Below are 12,051 nucleotides of genomic sequence, written 5' to 3'. Positions count from 1 at the left end.
CGTCCGCGCATGCGCACTTCTCCTGCGCATTCGTGAGGAAGAAGCTATCCGGGAAACATCAAGATGGAGCCCCGGGACGTGGCAGCTCAGGTAAGTAATTTTTTCTTTATCTAATGATTATAGTAATTGTAAAATGAAGGCGGGAGGGAGGCGGGCGGCGCGTAGTGGGGCTACATGAAGTGTGCGGGTGGGCGTAGATTTGCCCCCACTCCGTAATGCTTCACGTAGCCTCACTACGCGCACTACGCCCAGGGTTGATCTCCACAGCTCTATCTTCAGGATGAGATCTTTACCTGACACTTCAGAATTCAACTTCTTAGACCAGGGGCTCTGGCGCGGAACAAAAAGTTTCTTGGCAAATCAACTAGTCTTCCTGTTTGTTCTGATGTTTATGCAATGATAGTATATACTGGTTTAGTGAAGGCTGAGATGTCTATTGGTCTAGTCCTGACCTGGTCACCGTCTGGAGGGTGCATGACCACTGTCATGGTGCGTGTGCGAGACATTCCTGGTGTTAAGCATGTCATTGTCCCACCCTCCTCAAAGTGGATGGACATGTTTAATTTTGCCATAAGAACACGTCCTAATAAGTTTGCTTCGGCTGTGTGGGAAGAATAGGAGCCTGCTGTTAATGTACTTCCCCCATCTCCATTTCTACAGATTTGGTGAAATTAACCCTCATCACTACCCCAGAAAACCCCTGTGTGTCCATTGATTAATCCGACAGTGGGAGTCCTCTCTCACGGATACAGGATCTGGTGGCTCCAGTGTCAATGAGAAAGCTGTACTCCTTGACATTTATGGCTACTGTCACAGTGGGTTCCTTGTCTGGCCTGTGCGTCACCGATAGTACTGGACACATAAGACTACTCTGCGGGCACCTTCATTGAGCATATCCTCCCACATAATTTTGCTGAAAAGGGTTTCCTCCCCTAACCATTACCCCACCTTGTAAGTTCTGGTGTTTTAAAGTGGGCTGCGCTGCCGGTTGCGGTCTATACTGCATTTGGGGCACGGTATGCTACACCTACTGGGGCTAGAATTATTGGTGTGACTGCAGCTGCATTTGGGGCTGTGGAAGATATATCACTTGGGGGCTCATGGCAGACTGTGCCTCAATGCGACCAGGTGGTATCATTTGTTGGCCATATATTGCCCCTGCATGGTCATCGTTCTTTTTTGTCCTGTATTCTTTCATTAAATGTCCTGGCATTTTACAGTAGTGGAATGTCTGTCCACTCAGGAATGTTTTTTGCCTATTTCCCCCAAACCTTCCTCGCCCTCCTCGCCCATTCCTGTTATTATATCTCTGGGCATATTGTTGGGGTTGCATGGTGTGTCTACCAGTGGCACGTCCAAAGACACTGCGGCCATCTGGGTAGCTACAGTGGCCGTTCCTCCCTCTGTCTTTTTTGCTAGTTTCTGCTGTACAAAATTTGGCTGCTGCTTTTTCAATTGTATCCTTCTCTCTCTTTTCCTTGTCCTGTCTCCTTTTACAGTAATGTATTATGTGTGCCTGTATCTCTCTCTGTCCATGGTTTGGCTTCTAAGGCTACTATTTTGTCTAGTTTGTCCTGTACTTCATCTGGTAATCCCTTCTTCACTATGTTATAGGACAGTATTGCATTTGCCACCTTCCATCTCTCTCCTACCTCCTGTGTCCATTTCTCCTTCATCCTGCTGAGAAATTGTGTTGGGTCCTCATATGGGTGCATTGTCTGTGCCATGAGGGATCCAATGTCTGGCCTGTCTGGGAAGATTTGCATCAACTGCTTCCCAAACATTTCCCTTACTTTGTTAAAAGCACCCCATCTCATTTTGAATTAGACAATGTCACATTGTTTACTCCTGCTTTAATGAACAGTGTGTCTGTTTCATCTCCTATAAGGGAGCATAGTAAACTTTTGAGGTCCCTTATTGCAAGAGTTATCCCTGCTGTGTGTTTTTCAAAAGCTGCTTCCCACTTCTCTGCCCTTTTGGCAAGTGGTGGCAGCTGTTTTTTAATATTTGTTTTGTCCATCTGGGGCCATGGTATGTATTGGGGCGCCCGAGGCCTTTAAATATTAAGGGCAGTTGTGACAGGTCTATGTTTCTATGCCCAGTAGGGTGGCATGAGTCATACTGTCTGGCATGTGTTTGCCATATTCGCAGGCTGTCCTTAATATAAGGTTAATTCCAGTCAGGATCCCCTATACTGTAAAAAATGCACATCTCTGCAGTTTCCATGCCTCATGGTTCTAAAGAACCATCTTGTGGCCATGGTGTCATTGGTGGTGCCAGTCCTTCTGTCCAACCTGCTAGGTTATCCGTAAAAGGGACAACATTGTACCAACTTTGTTCATGTTGTGTCACTATTTCATTTGGTGTCAGATCAACGCCTGGGTACACAGGGAACAAATGTGACAAGTCTTTCCTCAATGTCATCCTCCCTGCCAAATCAAACGTCCCCCTCCTTTCATATGGATGTGCATGCGCCCATTCAAATTTCAATCTGCTTAGCTCTCGCTGCCTCCTTTGTAATGCCTGTGCTGCCTTGCTGCTGTATCCTCCCTCACAGGCATATTGTGACTGTTCTCTGTCATAGTCATTAATGATGGACATTCTATCAACATGATCTGTGACGTCATCTAATGCCCCCTCTGATCCTAGGTAAGTTCTGTGTGACCACTTGTCTTCTTCACCTAAGAAGTTATGTGTACGAAGGAAGTCCTCTTGAGTTTTCATGTTCCATCATTTGTGACCTGTCTAGTGCCCTCAAGGGTACTTCCTCCATTTCCCTGGGCGCTCTTGGGTCTATCTGTCCATTTTCCCATATCTTGACCCACTTGACTTCACCACCCTCCTCTGTCAGCCTCCAGTGCGCTTCACGAGGTGTTTCTGGTGTAAAGATTAACTTTCCTATCCTCTTTTTACTCCCAGGACTTGAGTCATTTGGACAACTAAATGCTTTCTTCGTAACATTTCTTCTATGTGTGTCCTTTTAATCTAAATTCGGGTGCTGACCTGCCCCTTTATCTTTCACAGTGGGGGTTGTTTCATCATCTAAATGAAGTGTAAGGGTAGCATCCACTGTTCCTACATATTTATTAGTGTCGCCACCCAACATCTCCTGAGGTGTGCTAGCCATTCATGGACGTGGAGCGAGCCGGACATATTCACCATGTTCTGAAGATGATTCCAATGGTGGGCAGCACTCAGGGTCTGTATATCCTACAGCAGGCTGATGTGAGAAGGTGGGAAGTGAGCTTGATGTATTAGCCTGAACTGTATACATGCCCTGTACCTTTTCAATGTCTAAACTCGATTAAGTCCCTTGTTAAGGGGATGGAGGAGCCAAAGGTGGGGTCTGAGGCTTTGTCTCTGACTCCTTCCTGTGTGTTTTGCAAAAGACCCCCCACTGACCTAAGGTGGTCTTCCTTTTTTCTTGTTTCTTCCCATTATATTTACTTTTTAAGAAGGTGGCTATGTGTTCTAATATTATATTATCGAATGAGCCCTTTTCAGGCCAAGCATGTGCATGTTTTGATGTTGCTTTATGCCACTCTTTACAGTATTCCTCTATTCTGTCCTTGTCGCCAGGGAACAAATTCAGCATGTGTTCTAAAGTGGTCCCCATTATTTATTCAGTGTACTTGGCCTTGTTTAGTCCTACAATTAGGCCTAACTTGTTCCTGCTATAAATATTCAATCTCACTATCGATATGGCTTATTCAAAATTTTATTATGCTCTCTACTTAATACCTGACTTCACATAAATCATTGTCAGGCCATGAAGGGAGACATCGGACATGCTTATCCCTAACATCTATAGAACTTCAGTTAGGCATATGCCTTGGGCTGGAGCATTTATAGGTGGCCTAAGCGGATTATTACCTGATGCTATAGACACAATAAGGTGATAGTGAATATAGACAACAGTTTGTGGGGTCTGTGGGTTATTGTTATTCATATCCTAAATCCCACACTGGGATGTCCCTACTAAATGTGTACAATAAAAGATTTAACAGCAGATGATCGTCTGTAAATATGTTAGGGTGATCACAAAAAGAGTGCCCATGGTTCCACTAAAAGGTCACTATTATTTCAATATGATCTGTTGTTGACCACACAATGGCAGCAGTGTCACTCATAAACCATAAATCTAATTTTTTTCATATAACTACTCACTTTAAACTTGCCCTGTCCTGTATGTCGTGCAGAATGTTTCCCCACTTCAAAGGTCTTTTAGGTTTTTCTTCAACCATGCCAAAAATATTAATCTCTTGTCTTGATATGCCTCTTTTTTGTCTATATTTTCTTGTATAGGGGGTCTTGGTATTTTGTGGCCTATATTTAAGTATCTGTCCTCAGCGATTATGATATATTTTCTTTAGGCCACTCTCCTCACTACTCATAAAGGTGGTAGGTTAATTCCCTGGGGGTCTTCTGAGGTATATCTCCCCATCGGGTGAACGACCGTGATAGGTTTTGTAGATTTTATAACCATCTCCACTATTCTAAGTGTGCAAAGGTCCTGTTCTGAATCACCTGCAAGATAATTAAGGACATTCCTATCAAGACTATCTGTTTTTCTACTATTGTTTGTGTTCCCTGAAAATAGCTGTTTAGGTCCTCATCTATACTATTTGACAGTTCTCCTAGTCTCCAATCTGGAGGCTCTGTGGTTTGATTAAAGGAATAAAAATTGGTAGTATTTGTTATGGGGTTCATGAGGCTACTTACACTACTCTAACACTGTTATCTGGAGGAGAATGTCCTTGTATTTAATTCTTTGAAAGGATTCTTTTTTAGTTATCTGACAGGGGTACTGCGTTCACAACAATGTATGTTGTCCTGAGACCTAGAGGTGATGCAGAGTCAAGACCTAGACGCTCATAACGTTGTGACATTAAATGATTATTAGATTGTATTGGTATTGCTGGTCTAATAGGATAAGTGCCGTCAAGAAGGGCCACAAGGAGACCGTTATAGAAATGGTTAATTCAGGAATTTGTTGTGATTGGCTTCTTGTGTGCCCTTGAGACATTTGTCTAAATAAAATCCTAGAATTCTACAATATTTTCCACAACATAGGAAATCATAACTACATAACCATAATAGTACATAAAACTACAACATGACATTAATCTGTGGCCATGCTTCTATTCTCATTTACATAAACATACTAATTTACTCTAAAACTACCTACTAAAGCAAAAACTACCACTGCTGGTCACTTCTCCTGGACTCACAAGGAGGATACCTTTCACTACCTGTAACCCCAAACTGTGACTTCCAGACTTAAAGTCTGGGGTGATTCGAGTGTTCTGTCCTTTGAAACATATGCTGGCTGTCCAGCCTCAAGTGCTGCACTTCTCCCGACTACTTCTGACTACCTTTAGCCAGGTCCCCTAGTACCTTCCGGACTTACCACCGGAGTCCTAGTCCTTTATTATTGTGTCAATACACAATCATGCATGAATATCCCAACATAGAAATAATAACATAATAATAACATATAACATATTCTACTGTCAACATGCTACTTGTAAAGTAAAAGGGACAATGTTTGCATTGTTCTCACCTTTTAAAAATGCCAACTCCCGGGTCCTACCCATCCCAGAGAAATGAGAAGACGTTGTCTGAAGAACCGGCATCTTCCTACCTTCTTTTAATTGCGCAAAATCATTCCAAGAGGACAGGCAGCATTCTTGATAGGGCAGCAGGTGAGAAGAAGAGGAACTCCTGGCTGGTTCGCGGATATGTTGGAAGGAAACATTTCTGTTAAAGAAACAGCAAGAGGAGGAAAGGTGACAATACAATATGGTTTTAATGCATTAATCATCTGGGGAGATCTGCCAGGATCCGCTGAGACGGGGATCTGATGTCCAATGCACAGTTCAAAAACAGTGGTTTATATATTCTAAAAACGCAACAGAAAAAAGTTAGAAGCATAGTATTTGTGTCACAAATGTGTAGATTAAATCAGCAGATACAATAATTTCTTGGAAACAAAGCACATATAGATGTGGGCCACATGGCCCTCGCTTCGCATGTTTAACAGAAAACCCCCTCTGTGATTTTTCTATTCTCAAATTCTAAACTTTATTAACAACATTTCATGTGCATCTGTTTTCCTGCACAGCGAGTGATTATATCTTTGCATAACGCTTATTGGCTACGCTTATCTGACCCTTAGCATGTGGTTTCATCCATCACGCCTAAACATTGTGTAATTGTGACATGTGGTTTTTAGCAGAAGTGGGCATTCATGTCATTATGGACAGTGGCAAAGCTTGCACCTGGACCAGTCCATCCTGTGTACGTACTTAATCTATATGTGCATGCATCAGTAACACGATTCCAAAAGACATAGGCTTTAACATGATTGGCACATTTCGACCCGTCTCTCTAGCAGATGGAAAGTGTGTTAATCTAATTTTTGCAGTTTCTACTCTTAAGCACTACTGGTTTTCTGAGTCTGGAGGAAGATATGATCTATTGTATTGTATTGTAATTGCATTTATATAGTTCTTACTACCCCTGAGGAGGTGTTGAAGCGCTTCTTAGTCGAGTAGCACGCTACTCCGGAACCAAGGATTAGTGTTGAATTAGCATAGTGAAATATGAAAGTAATTTGAGTGGTGGATTTGTTAGTCAGTTATTTGTATTGAGAAGGATAGTGGAGGGATAGAAGAGGGTAACAAGTCTACATTTATATAGTGCTTACTACCCCTGATGGGGTGTTGAGGCACTTTTTCAGCGAGTAGCACTCTACTCTGTTACCCATAAAGGATTAGTGGTGAATTAGTATAGTGAAATAAGAAAATAAGTTGAGTGGTGGATATGTTAGTCAGTTATTTTGATTGAGAAGAATAGTACCTATTAGCAGATTTCCTACATTGTCACCGCATTTCAATACAACAAGCAGTGAAGCGCTGTTCCTTCCATTCTGTGAAAAGCAATCATCAGCTCTTCAACAGTGAGAAGATACATCAGAGGTTCTTGACTTTGGTGCCAAGTTGGGGGCTGGATCAGCTTTCGCACACAGTTCTACAGTGAAGTCAGCATGAGGTAGGCTGAAAAGCATCTGAAATTGAACTGCACAGCCTTTCGTACTACATATCCACACCCTGCCTCACTTCTGGTGACTGCATTTTCCAGACACCTGCGATAAGCTCACTTAACATCAGATGAGCTATGGTTTAAGGCTCCTCACAGAAAGGACACCGCTCGGGGATTACACTTCATAGCAGAGTTCAGTACTTAGAGATTTCACTGGTAATCAAACATGCTCCATAAAGTCAGCGTAGCAGCGGGATGGTGAGAACAAGCGGGATTTCCTGTACAGGATTCATGTGGAAGAAAGCAAGTTTGACAGCCACATTGGGTGCTTCTCTCCATAAGGAAAGGATTTTGTAGCACCTAAGAGAGTGAAGGAGCATTGCCTTCAATCAGACTAAATTCTCATTAGAGAATGGTAATTGACGTACCATAACTTCAGAGGTGAAGGAAACTGGGGAGAACTAGAGACGATGAAGACTTTAGACATGAAGCAAATGCAACACCTGGAAGTGAAAGGCAATCCTCATCTTAGGGAACAGTGACCTACTATGCTTTTGCCAGTGGTCTCTGGTTAGGTATAATAAGAGACCGGTGATTGGAATTTCCAGGGAAAGTAAGTAATAGGGATTTTGAAGGAGTGTAGACTCAACCATTCCGATGAATTCGGATGTGGTGATTTTATTCTGGACCAGCAGGCAGCCAATATTTGTGATGTGTCACAATCATTCAGATCTTTTGTGCTCGGTTTTTCAATAGTTGATGGCATCCTTTTACTTCAGAAGAGTGGACCCTAACCTGGAGTTAAAAAAAACTCCAAACGGGTTGAATTAATGACCATCTCTTTCCAAATAACATCCTGCGCCTCAGAGGTCTTTGCACGCTACTTACAACTTAAGTGATCAGACAATAATTTGTCATCCCAAAATTTCACCCCTGTTTCACAGTAATCAGTATCGATGGGCCTTGAAAATAAGATTTGCCTTCCCAGACTCTAAGCCAATATCATGTCATTTCTGTCAAGCAGAACTTGCACTAGAGTCGTTTATGAGCTTTTTTGGGTGTCTCCACTGTAAAAATTGGTCAAAGCCACAAACTTGACTTTTTTTGGGGTATTCATTAACAAGTCCCTGGTAGTCTCCCAACCAAGAAAATGCTTCTAAATGTGTTCCCATGAAGGAAAGGAGTAAATATGATTTAGAAATGCAAATGTGGATGGAACATCCCTAAAACCAAAGGCAATGTAGGCACAATAATTTGCCCACTGGAAATATATTCTTTCAACAGAAAAATACGAAAAATGTTTATAGGTGCAAATGCACTTTTATAGCGCATTTCCGGATCAGGCTACAGTTACACATTTCAGTACTCATGGATCCCTGACAGTCACATAACTCGATAATACACTTTGATTAATTTCAGAATCCAGCAAAAAAAAAAAAAGTGTACCTCCTAGAATACAGATTCAACACTACAAATGACACCGTTATAGGGGATTTTAATTTTCACCTAAAGAGTGAGCTAGCTAAAGACACACAAACCTTATTGGAAACCATGACCTGCTTAGGCCTAAATCAAATAGTAAACAACCCCACTCATGCGGGGAGTCACTTCCTTGATGGGTTTTTACTGATAATCCCCATCTAAAATTTCCAAAAGCTCTATCGCTTACATGGTCGATCACTCAGTGGTGACGTTCGATATCACACCGATAGAGAAAGTGCCTCTTTCAACACTACCTCATAAAATGAAAATACCACGCGCTTGGCATAAATTAGACCCTGAAAATTTTAAAATGGTTCTTACCAAAAACAAACTTACCTATGCTAAAAAATTAGACCAGACTGTCTCTGAATACCAAACGCATTTAGTCAGCCCAGAGGAAAGAAAATCAACCAACCAAAGACTGAAGCCTACTGAACCCTGGAACTCGGACAGGCTCAAAACCCAAACAATTGTGTAGCAAACGGTAATGCAGATGGAGACAACATTATAATTCCGAAGAAAAGACGTATACAAAAAAAAATCCCTAAAAGAATTCAAAACCATGATTTTCGAAGAAAAATCATCTTTCTTTACTCATAAAATCAAATCCGCCAAAGACTCTATAAAAGAGTTCTTCAAAACAGTGAAATCACTGTCCAACACCTCTGGGAATAAAAAACACCAACTCCAGTCAGTCCTTTTGTAACACACTTGCCACCTTATTCCAAACAAAAGTGGAAGATGTCTAAGCAGCCTTTACAACTATGCAGCTTTTACAACTAAATCTACACCGTAATCTAACTCGTCTGGAGAGATCTCTTTTTACCAACTCAGAATCTCTGACTTCCTTCTCACCGCTTACAGCGGATCAGGTACTTAGACTAACCAAATCCATGAAGCCTGGTTCCTCTAAAGACCCCTGTCCTCTGAAAATCCTTCAACAAGTACCTGAAAAAATCTCAGCCTATCTAACGAATATCTTAAATGAAAAGTTTAACACAGGTTATTTCTCAAAAGTCTGGAAAAAAGCATCCTTCTTACCCCTAATAAAGAAAACTAATCTCCTGCTAACAGACCCGAGAAACTATTGGCCTATATCCTGTTTGCCATTCCCACCAAAAATTATAGGCAAGGCCATGAACCAACAGTTGACAGTCTTCATTGATACACATTGCCTTCTAGATGCTACTCAATTTGGCTTTAGAAGCCAACACAGCACATAGTCTCCATTAATTGTTGCATCTGACAATATAAGAGCCTCAACTGATAGAGGAGAAAATGTCGCCCTAATCCTGTTAGACCTCTCAGCGGCATTTGACACGGTCAACCACAACATCTTGATTGACTGCCTTTACTCACTGGGAATCAGAGGAACGGCCCTCGCCCTCTTAACATCATTCTTATCAGAATGAGAACAATATGTAGCACTAGATGACTTAAACTCCTTTACCCTTCCATGCGATGTACCACAGGGCGCCTCTCTGAGCCCTACTCTTTTTAACTTATATATTACACGACTGACCAAACTAATATCGTACGCTGAAGATACCCAAAGTGGGGTCTTTATCTCAGGCAACCCAGACCACATGGCCACAAAAGTTCATAAGTATATGAAAACAAGCATTGGCATAGCCAATAGGTCTTGCCTTTGGGACCTTATAAGTTTAGCTATGCAGCAGATTATCCCCTATTAGCATGCCCACGCACTCAACATTTTCAAACAATCCTGCTTTGATCAGAGGCCAAACAGTCACATAATAAATAGCCTGTATTAGCGCACAGCCAGAACAAACCCCTTTCTAGAGAGCGTTTTAAACGTTATGGTGCTGTAAAAATATTCAATGTCAAAGTGAGATGTCACAGGGTAGCAAGTGATTCCTCATTAAAAACAAAAGAAACACGTTTTCTTTTAAGGATGAAAGAAGCCAAGGGACTTAAGCTGAGAGTAAGAGAACAAAACATACTGAGTCTTTGCCCCCAATAGCATGCTCCAGTTAAAGACTGCTTGCTTCCACGTGGTAATAATATAGGTTGAAGGCAGTACACCCGCAAGCTTCTGAGTGACAGCATGTAGATCTAGGCTGGTTACACTGTATTGTACTGGCAAAAGGGCAACAACTGGGTAACTTTTGACCAATTTTATTTTTAATTAAAAAGGCCAGCTCCAAATCTTAAGAATTCGACAATGGTTCTTCTTGCAGACCAGGGTCTTCTTCAATGAAGACATCAATGTTACACAAACCTTCCATGCCCACAAAATGTCCAGTCGCCATCTAATGACTGAAATACCGTAACCGTCGTCATGACTCAAGCTTTAGCGATGGACTCAAAAACTGTAATGTGATCCCTCAAGTCTCTGAAGCTAAACTACCAATGTAGCAATATTATTGAAAATATAACTTTAACCAATAATGGATCATTCAAACTAATCATTAGCAGGAGTGCCACTGTGAATTATTTGCTCTTTAAACGATCTGCATAAGTCACTGAAACGCAATGATAAATCTTAATCGGAAATAACACTGTGCATGGCCGAGTGTAGTTGAGTGGACGTGCTGATTGTTTTTCATTGCACATTGTTTACTGCATCTTACTGCCAAAAACCAGGAGGCCAATTTAAACAGCTATTTTTGACTTTGCCCAAAAATAAAAGCAAAAGCACCGTCCTTGAATGGTTTAGATCCTTCCTCCAAAATCGCTAACAGAAAGTCCTCATCAACGGTAATCTATCCGCTCCCTCTCCGGTTGGAGTCCCCCAAGGATCAACCCTCTCCCCTACCCTCTTCAATCTTTACCTTGAACCACTCACTGAGGTGCTACGAGCTGCCAATATCTCCTACCTTATGTACGCCGACGATACACAGATCTACATCAAAATCCCTTCCCCTGAGGACATTTTCTCCCTTGAATGAGGCCCTGAAGCTGACAGTCCATTGGCTCACTGCCAACCAGCTTAAACTTAACACAAATAAAACTGAATTTCTTCTAATCTCCCCACCGAAAACCAATCCAGACTTCCAGGAATGGATCAAGACCATCACAGCACTAAACTGCCCGCCTACCATTGTTGACTCTGCGAAATCTCTTGGAATAACCTTTGACGGCAGCCTGAACATGCATGGCCATATAAACTCAAAGGCCAGAACGGCCAGATTCCACCTGAGTTACCTAAGAAACCTAAAACCCTTCCTCGATGCTTCTGACCTTAAAACGGCAATCCAGGCACTAGTCATTTCCAGGCTTGAATATTGGTGCTCTACTCTCGCAGGGCTACCCAAGAACTCTCTGGCCCCATTGAAAGCCTGCCTCAACGCCGCTGTCAGACTCCTAACTGGCTCAAAGAAATTCGACCACTTCTCTCCCCACCTCAGAGTTCTGAACTGGCTTCCCTTAGAGGCCAGAATCCAATTTAAACTGGCCTGCATTACTCACAAAGCTCTTTACTCCAATTCCCCTGCATTTCTCGCCCAAAAACTCGTGATATCTGGAGGAGCCAGAAACTCCCGATCTGCCAAAGACCTTTTG

At 42.1% G+C, this 12,051-nt stretch overlaps 1 protein-coding gene and 1 pseudogene across 1 annotated transcript in view; one reads left to right on the top strand and one right to left on the bottom strand.

The window, feature by feature from the left end:
• Window positions 1-12,051, top strand: part of LOC146866265 (alcohol dehydrogenase 1-like) — a 204,219-nt gene that overhangs the window by 82,707 nt on the left and 109,461 nt on the right. The window lies entirely within an intron of this gene.
• Window positions 884-5,636, bottom strand: LOC146866266 (uncharacterized; annotated as a pseudogene).

The sequence above is a fragment of the Triturus cristatus genome, chromosome 2_1 (genome assembly GCF_964204655.1).
Source record: "Triturus cristatus chromosome 2_1, aTriCri1.1, whole genome shotgun sequence".
NCBI lineage: Eukaryota > Metazoa > Chordata > Amphibia > Caudata > Salamandridae > Triturus > Triturus cristatus.
Note: the sequence above shows the minus strand (reverse complement) of the source record. Positions and strands in the feature narration are given on the sequence as shown.